Here is a 20,374-nt window from a genome sequence, read left to right as displayed (position 1 = left end):
AAGAGCAACTCTATACCAAATTCTCCGAGTGAGAATTTCTGTTGAACGAAGTCCAATTTTCTAGACCATGATGTTAATGGTCAAGGCATTACAATCAATCTCGAAATCAAGCCACATGTAATCAGGAAACTCTCCCAACTCAGACTTATATTCGTAAAAATATTAGATCTCACCGGTTGTTACCGAAGATTCATTTCTGACTTTTCTCGTGTGTTATCGCCAAGAAAAAGCCGTGCGCCTGCGGGCAAAGCGGACAATATTGTGGTCATGTTAAGCTGGGGTGTTACAGAATGGTATCACACGGCGTCACACGACTTTTAAACTCGTTAACTCACTAAGGAAAACTCTAAACCTCTCCGTGTTCGAACCTTGAGCGTGATTCTTCACACCAACATTTCTAGTTAAAATCGTATAGCAACAGATGGAACTCGAACATGGAAATATTTCTATTTGAACGCCGAAAGGCATACTCTCTCGACTCAAAAATCAACATAACTAAAATTCGTTATTTTACACGAAGAATTCGAATACTAAATTGTGGATCCGATCAATCTTCTCGTCATCACGTACCACACTACATACCTCTGTTATTTCACCGTCACTGTCTGATATTACTGGAATTTAAGATAGCACACAATCCAACGATACTTCACTCTTCTTTGACTTAACGCCCTTGTGTTTCTGATAATCGGTCAACTATTATTCAACCCCGAACTATACAACTACGTGTACTACCTCGTTTCTCTTTCAAACTTCAACTTTTGACAACTAGAGGCACGTTATGGCAACCTCGAGATGTAAACTCATCCTATTCTAAGTCCTCATTTCACTACTATCTTTACCGTTCGCATTTCCGTTTAAAGAAACTCCTTGTAACATTTCTCCATGGATAGAGAAACTCCTCATATTACATAAGTATTCGCCACGAGGGTGAATAGTCCTAACGAACATTTTTCGAACCCTAACTAACTTGTTCAAACGTATCTTAAGAGATTCTATTCCAACACGGTGTATCTTTGTCAATTATTCCGTATCGAAATACTCGTTTCACTTCTAGTTTTACAAGGAACCTTGGGAACCCGCTTAGACATGAGTACCGCGTACCACCCACAAACTGACGAATCGAGCAAACGAACGATTTACGTCTTGGAAAGACATGTCACAAACTCGTATTGTCACCTTTAGTAGATCACTCTTACAACAGTAGTTACCACTCGTGTGTTCACGCGCACTTTCCGAAACCCTATATGACCGCTAATGTCATACCCCTGTTCATTTAACCAAAGCATCAACCACCGAAATCTGAACTCCATCAAGAAACAACAATTGAAATCATTCAAATCCGAGGAGGGCTCGAGACGATCCGTAGTCGCCAAAAGAGTTATACCAAACTTAGATGAAAACCTCACAAATCCCAGTGTGTAACCGCGTAATATTGAGAAACCGCACCTTGGAAAGGTGTAATCCATTTTGGGAAATCGAGAAAGGCTATAGCCGCAATATTGAACCTTTTGAAACCTTGGGGCGTATTGGAACCGCTTCCTACCGTTTAGAACTTCCGACTCAATTAAGTTTCCGTTTACCTTACATTTCGTGTAACAAACATAGAAACGTGTCCTGCGGAACAGGAACGTGCAATTCTTCTAAATGCACCAACTATTGAAGACAAACTTCTCTTCATAGGAAAACCAGTTGAAACCGGGGATCGTAAAAATCCAAATTCATGAGAACACTCAAGGACGTACCTTCACTTATTCATAGCATTGACATCTCCGGTCTCGAGTGAGAGGCATCGATTATTATTTTCCAACTAAATTTCGGGACGAAATTTCTTTTGAGGTGTGGATAATGTAACATCCCGCATTTTTTCGTTAAATTATTTTAACGCCCGTCTTTTTCTTTTTAAATAATACCCTTCATATCTAGATTCGTATCCTTTGTTAAGTAACATTTTAAATATTCTCGTTATCGGATTTTTAATATCTCCCGTACTTCCGTGTAATTTAAAATAATTCGTTTGGTCAATTCACGCACCCGCAACCGAACGCGAGGGACTAGTTTCGCCATTGGAGCAAAGATGTGACTAGCTTGACTAGTCAACACCCACCTCCCCATTTTCCTTTTCATTTTCATTTCCATTTTCTTTCTATACTTTCCAATTTTCTCTCAAACACCACTACAAAGAATCATCATCTAAATTCGGATTTGGAAGCTTCAACCAAAACAAATTACATATTTGAACTCCTCGTGATCTCCTCTTCGATTCCATACCGACCTCATCAAATTTGGGTAACTTTCTAAAATCACTAATTTTATGTGTTCTTGAGATTTTTGAATTAAAAGGTTGTTAATTAGTGTCTATGGCTCAAGTCTAGTTTGATTATGTGTTTTGTATACTTGTTCTTGCTATTTTAATGTAACTAGTTCACATTGAAAGTTCACATGCTTAATCTTGAATTTTAAGTGGTTATATGTTGTTTGATGTTAAGAGTTCATGTTTTAATCTTGTTCCTAGTGTTACTAGCTTCATTTGGATGTAAAGATTTATCAAAGAAACCTCTTAAACTTGATTATGAAATTTGGTGATTTTTGGTTAGGGTTTCATGAACTAGGAATGGATTTTTGATGCTTTAAATGCTTGAAAATGTCGATTGTAAGTGTTAGGTTGTGTTGTATGCTTAATTACCTTCGCTACGGCATAACATACATGTAAATTGGTTGCCCGAATCATAAAATGCGTTTTTGGAACTTGAACTTTGATTATGAATGTTTAATTGTGGTTTTTGGTTGTTATAAGTGGAAGTTTGATTGATGATATGTGTTTAGTTGCATTCCTCGTCAAAATACCTTTCCAACGATGTATGATAGGCGTTATAAGTGTTTGCGGGTCAAGAGTTGTGTTAGAATTGGTTTTGGCTCGTGCATAGTTTGAAAGACAGAAAAATAGCTGAAGTACAGGTCGCGCGGCGCGCACCCTACCCCGCGCGGCGCGCCAAATGGCCTGGACAGATTCTGACCTCCATGTCCCTTTTAACGTGAAATGTTTGACTAGCTACCGACCTCCGATTCACAGGAAACTTGTTTTAATATACTTGTATATGAATAATTAGCATGGAAAATTTGTCCGGGACCCGACCCGAACATGTTGACTTTTTCGTTGACTTTGACCCGACCAAGTTTGACTTTTTGTCAAACTTAACCAATTAATTATGCAATCTTCCTAACATGCTTTTATACTTGTATCTTGCATGAAACTTGACAATTTGCTTCACATGCTATATTAATCGAGTCGTATTGAGCCATAGGACTAATTGAACATCTTTGACCCTTCGTGACTATCGTTATTGATACAACCTAATTGTTTAGGTCGAGACTAGCATTGTTCTTTGCACGTTTACTTGTTGAAGTACTATTTCACTCTTGCAATCAAAGGTGAGATCATAGTCCCACTTTTACTCTTTTTGAACTTATATTTGGGATGAGAAAACATAAACGATTCTTTTGAACTAAGTGAACACAAGAACGGGAAAACAAACATTCTACATACGAGTTTAGAACAAAAAGCCTCAATTCGATTATCATTAGTTACACTTGACGGGTGTAAGCGAGAACTTATGTTATATGGCCATATGGGTTGACAACCCTCATCTTTGACGGTTCGCTACCGTCTACGGATGAAATATATTTTCGAGAATCAGTGTTTGTTCTAGCACTATGGATGGGGTACACAATGGATGGAATGTTAAGCTTTGATAATTGGGTGCTCGTGAATATTAACTTTTAGAATGATTTACTATTATTTCAACTTTGCAAACCTTGTGGTTCGACTTACTTACTTTTGCTCACTTACTTACTTAAACCTATGATTTCACCAACGTTTTCGTTGACAGATTCTCTATGTTTTTCTCAGGTCCTTGAACTTAGGTGATACATGCTTCCGCTCATACTTTTTGATACTTGCTTTGGATGTCGAGTATAATTGCATTACTTGGAGCGTCTTTTGACTTTACTTTAAACCGTGTCGCCTAGATTTCAAATGTACTTATAACCTTGTAACTTAACTTTTGGTTGAACAATTCTTGTAAACTTTGAAAACAATCTTTATTTTGAAATAAGGGTGACATATTTTGGTCAAACATTGTCATAAAGACTTATGACCAGGTAATGGGACCCACGTAGTCGACGCCGTCACTTGACGATTTGTCGGGGTCGCTACAATAGCATATTAGTAACATTAACTAACCGAGTAGTATCTACCCTTATTTAATTCATACATAATAGCTTAGTACGAAAAGGTATATTATGGTTTTCAAAATTCTTTGGAAATAATGAGTTAATATTTCCATAACTCGTTATTTCAATATACCCATTGATGATTGTGGTGTCGATATCGTTGATGGTTATGGAGCTGGTGTAGCTTGTGGTGCTACAGGTGTTGCTGGTGTTGGTGATACTGATGGTGATGCTGATGGTACTACCGGTGGCACTTATATAACAAGTCTAGCTTGTAAATCACGCACTATTCTTGTCAGGATTTCTACTCTTCCTTCTATCATTTCGGTCTACTCATCTGATTTATGGTTAAGGCTAGAATAGATAATCTCTAAGACATTAGAAATTACATAATTGCCGCAGAATGTTTAGCCCTCCGTGATCGCGAAGATACAAGGCCAAAAACTTAGCGATCGCAGAGCACACCAGGTGGTAATGGTACTGTTGTTGTTGATGATGGTGGTATTGTTGATGTCGGTGATGCTGCTAGTGCTCGTAACCTTTGCACCATATTCTCCAAAGCCACTAACTTCTTCTATTACACCTGGATGATTGTTGGTTCGAACGAGAATAAGATTCAGAATTTGAGATACTATATAATCGTGACGAGATACTTTGGAAATGAGAGAGAAAATGGTGTCTCGAACAGGTTCGCCGGTAAGTGCTTCAGGTTCTTCGCCAAGAGGGAAATGTGGTGGATGGAAGGAATCACCTTCTTCTTGTCTCCAATGACTAAGTAGGCTACGAACCCATCCCCAATTCATCCAGAATAGATGATGGATGATTGGTTGATCCATTCCGGTCACACTGCTTTCGGAGTTTGAGTGGAAATCCATATGGGAATAGCTGTCGGAATCTAAGGAATTTGAACTAGATACAGGATCCATCTTGTATAATCAGGGAAATGATTTTTGATATGAATTAGATTATAGGACTTAGATTTGGTATTTTTCAGCACATAATTTACATATGTATATATAATACCAAAATCTCATAAATTACGAAGGAATCTTTGAAAAAAATGTCAGGCATGTTTACAGTAACAGATATGCTAAAATTTGAATTCATCTGTACACTATCTATGCAATAAATGCAGGAAAGCGTGTCTAGACATAAGATGATAAGTAGGTAATTTCCGACAAAAATGATAAGCAAAATTTTTGATATGCAGACACGGTCGAAGTCCAGACTCACTAATGCATCTTAATGACTATCAGTTAGACACACTAATACAAGACCTGGTTCGCTAAGACCACCGCTATGATACCAACTGAAATGCCCCGTTCATATCGATTATAAACGTTACATAATAATTGATTTCATTGTGAGGTATTTAACCTCTAAATGATACATTTTACAAATATTGCATTCGTTTTTAAAAGATAAACTTTCATTACATCGAAAGTTGACAGGCATGCATACCATTTCATAATATATCCAAAATATAAATGACTTAATAATAATTTTGTTGAACTCAACGACTCGAATGCAACGTCTTTCGAAATATGCCATAAATGACTCCAAGTAATATCTTTAAAATGAGTAAATGCACAACGGAAGATTTCTTTAATACCTGAGAATAAACATGCTTAAAAGTGTCAACCAAAAGGTTGGTGAGTTCATTAGTTTTTCATAATCATTCATTTCCATCATTTTAATAGACCACAAGATTTCAATATTTAATTGTACACGTAACTCGAGTACAAAATAATACACATAACCTGTGTAAAAAAATCATTCATATGAATTGAACACCTGGTAACCGACATTAACTTTAATGCATAGAATATCCCCAAACAGAACCGCTCGTCTGTATAATATAATCTTGAAGTACTAATGCCATCCATAACCTGAATGGGGGTTGTTAGGCCCAATAGATCTATCATTAGGATTCGCGTCAATTAGGGGTCATTTCCCTAATTCTTAGGCTACCAAGCTTGAAAGGGCGATATTCGGTTTAATAATCCAACCATAGAATGTAGTTTTAAGTACTTGTGTCTATTTCATAAAACATTTATAAAAGCAGCGCATGTATTCTCTGTCCCAAAAATATATATTGCAAAAGCATTTAAAAAGGGAGCAAATGAAACTCACGATACGATATTTTGTAGTAAAAATATGCATACGACGGAACTGAACAATGCAGGGTTGGCCTCAGATTCACGAACCTATATCATTTATATATATATTAACACGTATAATTGAAATTGAACAAATTTATGTATTTATTCTTAGTGATATAATTATTATATTTAATAATTTATAGGTTTCATTAATAATTTAGTTAGATATATTTACTTTAGATAGATAATTATTATTTATTATAAAAATATTAATATAGTTATGTTATATGTATTAAATATATTTTGATATAATTAATATTTATTTGTTATAGTATTAATAATAGGAATAATATTAATAATAATGATACTTATAATAATAATAATAATAATAATACTAATAATAATAATAATAATAATAATAATAATAATAATAATAATAATAATAATAATAATAATAATAATAATAATGATGATAATACTAATAATAATATTAATATTGATAATAAAAATGATAATAATAATAATAAAATATATAAAATTTTTAATAATGTTAGTAATAATAATAAAATAAAAAGGTTGTATTATTTTTACAATAGAAACACTAATTTTGATAAAAACTCTTAATACTAATAATACTTAATAATAATACTTGTTAATAAATATATTAATGTTAATAATATTAATAAAAATAATGACAATTCTAATAATGATAATGATAGTTTTAATGATAATAAAATGATAGTTTTAATAATACTAATAATAATAAGAGAAATATTAATTTTTAATAAAAATGATTAAAATAGTTATTAGTAATGATAATATTAATAAAGATAGTTTTTAATAATAATAATAATAATACTTACATTAATAATAAAAATGATAAAATTAATAATAATAATAATAATAATAATAATAATAATATAATAATAATAATAATAATAATACTAATAATAATAATAATAATAATTTCAGAATACAACCTTTGAAGAAACAAGCTTCTAAAAAAAATACGCCACTGCCCGGGCTCGAACCCGAGACCTCTCGATTAACTCAAACACCCCTAACCATCTGAGCTATCTTGTTTTTCTTTATATAACACGGATTTATTATTTTTTATAACTCGTATTTCTATTTTTCTTCTTCTTCTAAATCATCACCCTCTATCCATGTTTCCCGTTTCATAATATCACTATCTCCATTCATACCATAATAATATTCATTAACAATTATACCTTAATCAAGATTGGGTCTTGGCCCAAAATAAAAACGGTCCACATAGAAACTCCAAATAAAACGGGCAGCCCAAGTTCACTCTCGGCCCAAACATATAGAACAGACCCATAACGAGTTAGTGTTCAATTTGTGAATTAAACCAGTTGACAAGAAACATGGTGGGGTTTTCGGTTCATTAACTAATTATTTACTAAAACATCATCTCCTTTAATATACTCATTATCACTTTTATTTCATGCATCACCATAATCTTTTCTTTATTACCCGACAGTGATATTACTAACCAGCTGGGTTCGAATATTAGCACAACAAGAAAGGTTTCATTTTAGATTTTGAGCAAAAAATAGAAGTAGTGCAATAGCAGAAGGGAGGGAACGGGGTGCAGCAGAAGTAAACGATTGTTGACCGAGGATGATGATGGAATAAAAAGACTTCCCTTTAATGATATTGGTCGTGGTGTTTTGTTATTCAACTTCAACAGAAAACAGAAAGAATTTGCAGAAGACGCAGCAGGTATCATGATTTAAAAAGGTGGTGGTTTTTCTTGGGATGGTTCTCGAATAGCAGCAAAACAGAAAGTGATCGGGTAGGTTGTAAATGTTGGACGGCGGTGGTGGTTTTATGATCAAGAACGCAGAATTAGTAGTAGCTTTATGATTGTGGTGCTTTGACAAAAAGAAACAGAAAAATGAGGTAATGGTTGGTGATTATAGTAGCCAAGATGATGGTGGATGGTGTCGATTGATGGTGAGGTTTTTGGTTCTAGTTTAGTCGATGGTAGTGGTAAACTGAAGGAGAAAGGTGAAAAAAATAAAATAATGGGTTTCACGATGGTTGTTAAATGTAGGAAGATGAAGTTCAAAGGTGATCAAGAGTGTGGCGTGTGATATTCTTGGTGAAAATCCGGTGACGAAAGGTGATTGTGGGTTTTGTTATTAAACTAAAGATGGTGTTCTTGGTTAGAAAAGAGGGAGAGAAATATGGGAAGGTGGTGTTGTTTACGAAATCAAAACAGAAACAACCCTATAGCAGCAGCCGGTGATAATCAAGTGGTGGTTAAATGGGTGGTGGTTCTCGGTGGTTCTTGGTAGGGTGACGGTTGATGGAGAAGACAAAGTGTGAGGTGATCGAGCTGTATGTGTAATTGCCTAAGCATATGTATAATAATGTATATATATTTTCGATAGATGGACATATAGATTAGATAATATAGAATATATAGAATTAGATAATCAAACATAAACAGTGAATCACAATCATAATTCATACTCATGGGTGTAATAATCTATTAGACTGCCGACAGTTTTTAATTACGGAGTACTATCTTGTCCATTGCTAAACAGTTAATATCTAAAAGTCATCCTAAAAATCCCAAATTTTTGTATTAAATTCATTTAATTATTTCAGTCATTAACTGTTTGAAACCTGATCAAAATGTTAGTGAATTATTTATTTTCTATTCCTAATAATATGTACGGAGTACTAAGATTTAAACTAAAAAGGTAAAAATATTTCTATCAAACCTAAAATCTTCGTAATTGATTTACGATCCAACTTTCATTTTAAATTTTCATAAATTCATATTAGATCTATATGAACACTATCGAAATGTCAACCGAGTGTTACTGACGTTTACCAATTAGGCTCGAAACCATATATATATATATATATATATATATATATATATATATATATATATATATATATATATATATATATATATATATATATATATATATATATATATATATATTCAATATACTTTTTATATAATTTATTTTAATAATAAATTTTATTATTACTTATATTATTTTTCATAATTATTTCTAACAATTAAGTCGTACATTATTTTTAATTATATTTTTAATTATTATATATATTTATATATTTAAATATATATGTATCTATTTACAAATAGTTGTTCGTGAATCGTCGGGAATAGTCGAAGGGTAATTGAATATATGAACATAGTTCCAAAATTTTCGAGACTCAACATTATGGTCTTTGCTTATCGTGTCGTAATTATATAAAGATTAAGTTTAAATTTGGTCAAAAGTTTCCGGGTCGTCACAAAATCTAGCGACCAAAATCATCGAAGTTCGAAACTTTTTCTAATATTTTTGAAAGATGTGATGAATTCTGATGAAGGCATAATAAAAGGATCCACATGTGGGCAAGGAAGGAAATATTAGAAAGAACCTTATATTCCTTCTTTTTGCTTGAGGTCAAGCAAAGCTAAGTGTAGGGTATTTGATATCGGCCAAAAAGTCACGTTTTTACCCCCGATATTAGGCCCTAAATCAATAACATTTTAAGCTTTATAGGCAAAATTATAGCTTTGTTGGTTGATTTTGTAGATTAAGTAATTACGAAGGCAATGCAAAAAGAATCAAGTAAAACGGAGCAAAAGCGAAGATTCTAGAGCGAAAACGGTGAAAGACAAGAAATCAAGTTACGATCAAGTGAAATTAGCAGACCTGGCAAGCCAAACGGGCTGCCAAATGGCTTGCCACATGGGTCAAGCAAACGAGCTCATCAAACGGCTGATCTGGCCAAACGGGCACAGTAAACGGCTTGTCAAACGGCCTGCCAGCCGTTTGCTGGCAAAATTCAAGTCTATTTAAAGGCCTCTTTCCATCCATTTCAACACACACTCAATTTGTAATTCACTTTATATTTTCAAGCTTTTTAGTTAGTTTTTAGTAGTAGTAGCTAGCTTAGCTTTTATTTTTCGGAGGATATCCCGACGAGTCCCCGCGATCTCGGGCAGATTTTTTCAGCCTTTTCAGGTGTTTATCCGAAACGCTTGTCTTTTGTATTCAACATGTATTCTTACCTTTTATGTTTAATAATGCGTTCCGATATTACCATGATAGCTTAGTTAATATGTATGTTGCCATGATAGAAGTTTGGGTTAGCGTAATTATGTTAATTTAGTACGGTTACTGTCATAACATTGAACTTGTGAGTATGATAGATTTGTGTGCTAGCGTCTTAAGAATTGACCAACCTAGGTTGTGATCAGGACTTCTCCACCTATATGAACTTAGCTACTTCATAGGATTAAGACCCCTGGTTATACTGTAGCTGAAGATTCTATGAACTCGGTATGGCCGGAGTTCCCGAGAGGCATCTAATGCGCTTTTAGGACACGGAACTTAGGAATTGAGACATGAATGACCTAGTATACATATTGACTGTTCTAAAGAGACCTCTTAGGACCTGTTAAGATCTAGTTAGTACCTTTACTGTATGACCCAAACCTATTGCATGTTCTTGTTTGATTGTTGCCCTAGGAGTCTAGGACTAAGTCATATCAACTGTTTAGGTATCTATTAGGTTTATATCTGTTTTAATTTTAGTATTTCAACTGTAATGCTGTATAATGTTTGGATTGATATGATCTCATTAGTATGATGAAATGGTTGTTAGTTTTCATTTAAGGTTTTGCCAACTTAAACCGACGGACTCCTTCCGTTTGTGATCAGTGTTCAATCAACACGGCACGTTGTTATTCAGTTAACTAAACTGATAACGAGGGTTAGGATTAGAGCTCAATTCACTAATAAACCTAGTACTTTACTGAGGATAACCTCCAAGGTATGGTTACCTTTCAATTATACAACCAAGTGACATGCTTTTCACTACTCAACTAGAACTCCGAGAGTCTAGAGACAAGTAGGTCTGTGTAATTGGCTCATCTAACCAGATCTACACCATTCCAAACATAGCTTTAACATATACATAATTACCTTTCCCTAACCCAAAACTAATATCTTGGTCAACATTTCCCTGATTTGCATACTCCGGATATCCTTCCACTTTATTTACTTTTCCGCAATTAGGACCATTAGCTTAAACCAACTACTATCCTTTATCTAGGTAATTTAAATAAAAGACAATTACCCACTTGATCTTCAATTCGTTAATCCATTTAAAAACACGACACTAGGTTAACTTACACCTTTTACACCTTAGAAAGTTAAAAGTAAATTTAAGCCCCGCACAATATAAATAAACAAACCATTGTGTGCTACCTTGATCAAACTGAATCTTACTTCCTGCGGCCTAACGACACCGCACGAATAAAACCGTCCGTTTCGGCCGTATCGTAGGTAGCATATCAGTCTTCTTATATCATATTTTTGATTTCGGGTTCTAACAAGTCCGAAATCAACAAGTTGAAGAGATTACTTTCCCATGAGTTCGAGATGAAAGACCTTGTTGGAGCTAGGCAAATACTTGAGATGAGTATTGTGCGTGATCGTGTAAAATGAACTATATACTTGTCTCAAAATAAATACATTGAGAAAGTAGTAGAGAGATTCAACATGGAGAATTCAAAGGCTCGTTCTATGCCTTTGGGTAGCACAATAAGGTTATCAATACGTCAATCACCTAAAATGGAAGAAGACAAAGCGGAGATGGAGAAGGTTCCGTATGCATCGGTCATGGGTAGTGTTATGTATGCCATTGTTTGTACGAGACCGGATATTGGCCATTCAGTGGGAGTAGTAAGCCATTATATGTCTAAACCGGGGAAAGAGCATTGAGAAGCGGTCAAATGGTTGCTTCGTTACTTGAAAGGTACTTCTAATATGGGATTGTGTTTTATTAAAAGCAATGTCATACTTAGAGGTTATGCAGATGCTAATTTGGGTGGATGTGATGATTCGGGGGAAAACACTAAGGGTTATGTTTTTACATTAGGGAAGACGATGATTAGCTGGATATCTCGACTACAAAGAAGTGTTGCTTTATCTACAATGGAGGCCGAATAGATGGCTTTTGCGGAAGCTACTAAAGAGCTTGTGTGGTTGAAGGACTTCTTGAGTGAGTTGGGTAAAATACAAGACTATTGCATCTTGTCTTGTGATAATCAAAGTGCGGTTCATCTTGGGAAGAATCCGATGTTTCATAGTCGTACGAAACACATCAAGTTGAGGTATCATTTCATTCGACATCATATAAGAGATGGTACTTTAATTTTGAAGAAAGTCCTTGGTTCGAAGAATCCCGCGGATATGCTTACTAAGGTGGTGACGACAGATAAATTGAGGTTTTGCATTGCCTCAACCGGTATTCTCATGAATTGATGAGAGAAGATGACCTACTAGAGAGATATAGAGTTGATGTTTTGAGTCTAACAAGAAGTGTTGAAGACCTTGTATCGAAAGTCTACTCATTCGATGTATGTGATGAGTGTGTGTAGCGACCCGACAAAATTGTCATTGACGGCACCGCTAACTTAGGTCCCGTCACATGGTCGTAGTCCCTATATGAGACTCGTTTGACCAAAATTATGTCGCATTCATTTGAAAAGTATAAGACTTACAAAGTTTAGTTTACCAAACGGATCAACAACAAGTTTAAGTTTACAAAAGTATAATGTATAAATGAAATAAACTTGCGACATAATATAAGTTGAAAGTCACGATTGCTATAAATAGCGTAAGTATGTAAACAATATGTTTGAATCCAAAGGTGCTATCACTAGCGTATGCATGTATATATGCTTGACTCCAAGTAAGAAATCAGAGTGTATGCACGTATGCTTGACCCCAAGCAAGTATGAGTGTACGCGGAAGCATGTATCAAAAAGCCATGTATGAACCTGAGAAACATATAGAAAACTGTCAACGAAAAACGTTGGTGAAATCATAGGTGTTTGTAATAAACGTTGTTTTTGAACCACAAGATTTAGTATTCCCATAACGTTGATTATCAAAATCGTTTTCATTTCAAAAGTATTGTTCGCGAGCACCCAATTATCAAGACTTAACGTATCCTTCCATAGAACCCCATCACAATAGTGTTAGAACATACACTGTTTCTCAAAAATATATTTCATCCGTAGACGGTAGCGAACCATCCGAAATGAGGGTTTGTCACACCCGTATGGCCACAGAATATAAGTTCTCACTTACACCCTGCAAGTGTAACTAATGATAATCGAATTGAGGATTTTTGTTCTAACTCGCTGTGGAATGTTTGTTTTATCGTACTTATGTTCAAAGTATAAAAGTAAGTAGTACAAAATGTAACAAAGTATATGTTTCTCAGCCCACAATTTAAAAGTATAAAAAAAAGTTTTTGGAAAGGTGGGACTATGATCTCACCTCGAGTGCACGAGTTTAAAAGTACTTCACAAAGTAAACGTGTGCATGATAGTTGCTTAGCCTTGAACTAAACAAGTAAGTTGTATCAATTAACCGGTTACGATACATGGTCGGGTGAAATGTGTTCAATTAGTCCTATGGCTCGTTACGACTCGATTATATAGCATGTGAATCACGTTGTCAAGTTTCATGCAAGAAACAAGTATAAAAGACGATTAGAAGGATTGAATAAGTGTTTGGTTGAGTTTGACTAAAAGTCAAACTTTGGTCAAAGTCAACGAAAAAGTCAACGTGTTCGGGTCGGGTCTCGGACAATTTTTCTAAGCTTAGAATCCATATATAAGCATGTTGGCCAAGTTTCATGTCAATCGGAGTTGCGTAGCATAGTTAGATTTTTACGAAAATTGAAAATTTTGGATAGCCACATTTCCACGCTTTAAGCCGCACCATGGCTAGAGGAGCGGCGCCGCGGCTTAACACTAGACAGAATACCTGGGCAGTTTCATGTATATGCTCGAACCAAACTTCAAACAAACGTAACTTATGAACCGTAAACATTCAAAACACGTATCTTATATCGTTGGAAAGGTAATTTAAAGAGGAATAAAACTAAACACATTTCATCAATCAATTCCATCATTAACAACAATGAAAACCTCAATAAATGATCATTAAACGTTCAAAATCAAAGTTTCAAGTTCACAAAACGCATTTCTTGACTCGGGAATCCAATTTACATATACGATACGCCGTTTTGAAGGTAATGAAACATACAATACAACTAATCACTAACTAACAACATTTCATAGAATTCAATGCATCAAAAGTTCGTTTTAAAGTTCATCAAACCCTAACCAAAATCATGAATTCAACCATTTTGCAAATGAAGTTTTTCCAAATCAACCAACACATCAAATTGAAGCTAATGATGCTAGTAACACATTTAATACATGAACTTTAACATAAAAACAATATTTAATCATCCAAAACTCAAGATTAAGCAAACCCATTTCAAGTTCATGCTAGTTTATGCAAAACAAAAAGATCGAACAAAATAAATCATATATTTATGTTAGACTTGAGCCATAGACACTAATTAACACCATTTCTAGTCAAAAACACTAAGAACATGAAATCTAGAGTTTTAGAAATGTTACCCAAACGAGATGAAATTGGTACCAAAATGTAGAGGATGATGAGAGGATCACGAATATGTAATTTGTTTTGATGTTTGCTTGTTAGATCCGAAATAGATGATGATTGAATGATTATGAAGAAATGGAAGAAAAATGAAAGTAAGAAGAGAGAAAAGAGAAATGAGGTGGGAGGTGGGTATTGATGACTAGTTGACCACTAGTCTCCACTTTGCCCACTTGGCAACTTCGGTCCCTCAAGTTTCAAAACGGGTGCAGGAATTAACCAAACGAATATTTTTAAAAACGCTCGAGTAAACGAGTGATGTTATAATTAAATAACGGGAATATTATGAACGTTAGTCAATGGAAACTACGAATTTAAATAACGAAAGATATTATTTAAAAAAAAAAGACAGTGTTAAAAATAAATTTAACGGAAAAACGCGGGATGTTACATTACCCACACCTTAAAAGAAATTTCGTCCCGAAATTTAACTGGAAGTAGTAGTCATTGTTTCTTCTTCGAAACCTTGTATTGTAAATTCTACGAATAAGTGAGGGTACTCCCTTGGGCATTTCAACGAACCTGACAGTCGGGATTTTTCGTCATTTCAGAGTTTGGTTTCACGATTCAAAATTTCAATCGGTTTTCTCATGAAGTGGAGTTTGTCATCGATAGTAAGCTCATCGAAAGGAATAACAAGTTCTTGTTTGGAAAGACACCTCTTTAAGTTTGATACATGGAATGTAGTATGAACGGAGCTCAAATGAGTCGGAAAATCTAAACGGCTAGCAACGGGTCCAAAATGCCCCAAGATTTTAAAAGGTCAAAATATCGCGGATTTAGATTTCTACATTTCCTGAAATGGATTACACCTTTCTAAGGTGCGAATTTTAACGTTACGCGGTTTCCCACTTGGAATTTGAGAGGTTTCCGTCTAACATTTGCATGGCTCTTTTGGCGACTACGGATCGTCTTGGGCCTCTCTTGGATTTGAACGATCTTAACGGTTATTTCATGAATGAGTTCGATTCCGGTTGTTTGATTGTTGCCTACGTCGGCCCAACAAATTGTAGAACGATAATTGCGGTCATATAAAGTTTCGAAAAAAGGTGCGGCGTTAATACACGAAAGAAAATTTTGTAGTAAGAGAATTTGACTAAAGGCAAGTACTTTTCCTCAAGTAATTTTGAAGTCGATAACATGAACTCGTAATATGGTTTCCAAGGTTTGAATCGTATGTTTGTTTAGTCCTTCGGGATGTGGTTGATGTGTTGTACTCATGTTTAAACGTGGTCCTGAGGCTTTTTGTAAAGCACCCCGAAATTTAGAAGTGAACGAGGGTCTCGATCCGAAACGAGGTACAGTTCTTTTAAGATACATTTGAATAAGCTTGTTAGGACCTGAAAACGTTTGTTGGAACAAGTTTCTGTTTCTCAAGAATTTCGCGCTGCGGAAGATTTATCGGTTTCCGAAGACGTTCGTTAGGACTATTCTCCCTCGTGGTGAATACTAGTATAATGTGAAGGGTCTCTCTCTCCATTGAGAATTTAGATAAAAGATTTCCTTGTACAGAAGTACGAGTGTAATGCGAGAGAAATTTCCACCTCGATGTGAGCATAACAAGCATATTGTAGTTTGTCGATAAATTGTGCGAAAACGAGATAGTATACGCGTGTAACATACGTTTGAAGTCGAAAGAATTTGTCATTCATTTGGAAGCATAAATATGGTTCGACAATAATCGAAGATGTGTCCCTAGTATGGTTGTTATCAATATTCTCGGAGTTTTCGGATATCCAACAAGAAAAATGAAGTCATGTACATGGCACATGGTGGTGATTAGGTTGATCGAGTCCAATCACCATCATGAGTCATTAGAACTTTGGTATGACTTACCATAATATAACTACGTTGATCGAGTGTCGTTATATTATGCTAACTCATACCTCCATTCCCACATCACTCCATAGAATCAAGTTTGTGTAATCGTGAAGTTTTAAAATGAACAAAGGGTAATGACGTCTCTAACGTGACTCGTATTGGATCGAAAGAATTAATGCAACTCTAAAGAAGCATTCCCCGAGGGAAGTGTATAAATGATTGTTCACATCAATGCGGTTCAAGTCAAACAGTAATGTTTTTAGGCACGAAAAAGAGTAACGAAATATGATAACGAGTAGTACGTAACCGTAGTGATAAATAGTGATGACGATACTCACCTAGAGTAGTGATGGTAGTAATAAGAAGTGGTAGATAGTAAGGAATACCGGTGTGACACCGATAGTAAGTTGAGACGGTGGCGAATAACAATCTGGGAGACAGAGTTCCTGAACAAGTGTGACTAATGAAGTCGTCGTCATCCTTACGCGTATGAATCTTGAATTTACGTGTGTTACCAGAAAGTTGCAGAATACGAGTTCGTATGATGAAAACTTGGTACCATTAAGAAGTTTTCCTAAGAATGATTCAAGTATAATGCACAAGTAATCAAGTAAGTGCTATCTATAGCAAATGTATGTCAGAATGCAATGATTAACTATCCAGTTGTAGTCTAGGTTCACTAATGCGTCCTAACGACTCTGTCAGACACACTAATGCATATCTTAGTTACCTACAACCAACGCTCTGATACCATCTGTAGAGACTCGACAAAATCGTCATTGACGGCGCCACTAACTTAGGTCCCATCACGTGGTCGTAGTCCCTATATGAGACTCGTTTGACCAAAATTATGTCGCATTCATTTGAAAAGTACAAGACTTACAAAGTTTAGTTTACCAAACGGATCGACAACAAGTTTAAGTTTACAAAAGTATAATGTATAAATGAAATAAACTTGCGACATAATATAAGTTGAAAGTCACGGTTGCTATAAATAGCGTAAGTATGTAAACATTATGTTTGAATCCAAAGGTGCTATCACTAGCGTATGCATGTATGTATGCTTGACTCCAAGCAAGAAATCAGAGTGTATGCATGTATGCTTGACCCCTAGCAAGTATGAGTGTACGCGGAAGCATGTATCAAATAGCCATGTATGAACCTGAGAAACATATAGAAAACTGTCAACAAAAAACGTTGGTGAAATCATAGGTGTTTGTAATAAACGTTGTTTTTGAACCACAAGATTTAGTATTCCAATAACGTTGATTATCAAAATCGTTTGCATTCCAAAAGTATTGTTCGCGAGCACCCAATTATCAAGACTTAACGTATCCTTCCATAGAACCCCATCACAATAGTATTAGAACATACACTGTTTCTCAAAAATATATTTCATCCGTATACGGTAGCGAACCGTCCGAAATGAGGGTTTGTCAAACCCATATGGCCACACAATATAAGTTCTCGCTTACACCCTGCAAGTGTAACTAATGATAATCGAATTGAGAATTTTTGTTCTAACTCGCTGTGGAATGTTTGTTTCATCGTACTTGTGTTCAAAGTATAAAAGTAAGTAGTACAAAATGTAACAAAGTATATGTTTCTCAGCCCACAATTTAAAAGTATAAAAAAAAGTTGTTGAAAATGTGGGACTATGATCTCACCTCGAGTGCACGAGTATAAAAGTACTTCACAAAGTAAATGTGTGCATGATAGTTGCTTAGCCTTGACCTAAACAAGTAAGTTGTATCAATTAACCGGTTATGACACATGGTCGGGTGAAATGTGTTCAATTAGTCCTATGGCTCGTTACGACTCGATTATATAGCATGTGAATCACGTTGTCAAGTTTCATGCAAGAAACAAGTATAAAAGAAGATTAGAAGGATTGCATAAGTGTTTGATTGAGTTTGACTAAAAGTCAAACTTTGGTCAAAGTCAACAAAAAAGTCAACGTGTTCGGGTCGGGTCTCGGACAATTTTTCTAAGCTTAGAATCCATATATAAGCATGTTGGCCAAGTTTCATGTCAATCGGAGTTGCGTAGCATAGTTAGATTTTTACGAAAATTGAAAATTTTGGACAGCCACATTTCCACGCTTTAAGCCGCGCCGTGGCTCGAGGAGCCGCGTCGCGGCTTAACACTAGACAGAATACCTGGGCAGTTTCATGTATATGCTCGAACCAAACTTCAAACAAACGTAACTTATGAACCGTAAACATTCAAAACACGTATCTTATATCGTTGGAAAGGTAATTTAAAGAGGAATACAACTAAACACATTTCATCAATCAATTCCATCATTAACAATAATGAAAACCTCAATAAATGATCATTAAACGTTCAAAATCAAAGTTTCAAGTTCACAAAACGCATTTCTTGACTCGGGAATTCAATTTACACATACGATACGCCGTTTTGAAGGTAATGAAATATACAATACAACTAATCACTAACTAACAATATTTTATAGCATTCAATGCATCAAAAGTTCGTTTTAAAGTTCATCAAAACCCTAATCAAAATCATGAATTCAACCATTTTGCAAATGAAGTTTTTCCAAATCAACCAACACATCAAATTGAAGCTAATGATGCTAGTAACACATTTAATACATGAACTTTAACATAAAAACAACATTTAATCATCCAAAACTCAAGATTAAGCAAACCCATTTCAAGTTCATGCTAGTTTATGCAAAACAACATGATCGAACAAAATAAATCATATATTCATGTTAGACTTGAGCCATAGACACTAATTAACACCATTTCTAGTCAAAAACACTAAGAACATGAAATCTAGAGTTTTAGAAATGTTACCCAAACGAGATGAAATTGGTACCAAAATGTAGAGGATGATGAGAGGATCACGAATATGTAATTTGTTTTGATGTTTGCTTGTTAGATCTGAAATAGATGATGATTGAATGATTATGAAGAAGTGGAAGAAAAATGAAAGTAAGAAGAGAGAAAAGAGAAATGAGGTGGGAGGCGGGTAGTGATGACTAGTTGACCACTAGTCTCCACTTTGCCCACTTGGCAACTTCGGTCCCTCAAGTTTCAAAGCGGGTGCGGGAATTAACCAAACGAATATTTTTAAGAACGCTCGAGTAAACGAGTGATGTTATAATTAAATAACGGGAATATTATGAACGTTAGTTAACGGAAACTACGAATTTAAATAACGAAAGATATTATTTAAAAAAAAGACAGTGTTAAAAATAAATTTAACAGAAAAACGCGAGATGTTACAGTGTGCATGTCCCAAATGGTGTTTTGGCGGTATGTATGGTGGTTCGAATATCTTGGTTAGTTTGTTGAAGTGTTGGGTTGACAAAGATTGGGTTTGTTTAAATACTCCTTCAAGTGGGAGATTGTTGGAGTAGGTGAATGAGATTAAATAACGAGATTCGAGAACAAGGCCACGTCGCGACCGGAATAGGAGCATCGCGGTCGCGACACTACGATAGAATGAGAAGCCTGTTTAGATCAAGACATCGCGGTCGGGATAGGGCCATCGCGGTCGCGACGCATGTCTGTCGGAGAGAACTTTCCAGAATCGAGTTTGGCTTGCTCCCTAAGTCGTTTCTTTGTTAAGTTTTGCCTATATAAACACTTTGTTGTAACCCATACATTGTATCACGAAAATTATCAATAAAAT

This window comes from Rutidosis leptorrhynchoides, chromosome 5, assembly GCF_046630445.1.
Source record: "Rutidosis leptorrhynchoides isolate AG116_Rl617_1_P2 chromosome 5, CSIRO_AGI_Rlap_v1, whole genome shotgun sequence".
In the NCBI taxonomy this organism is placed as follows: Eukaryota; Viridiplantae; Streptophyta; class Magnoliopsida; order Asterales; family Asteraceae; genus Rutidosis; species Rutidosis leptorrhynchoides.
This window is presented reverse-complemented; position numbering follows the sequence as displayed.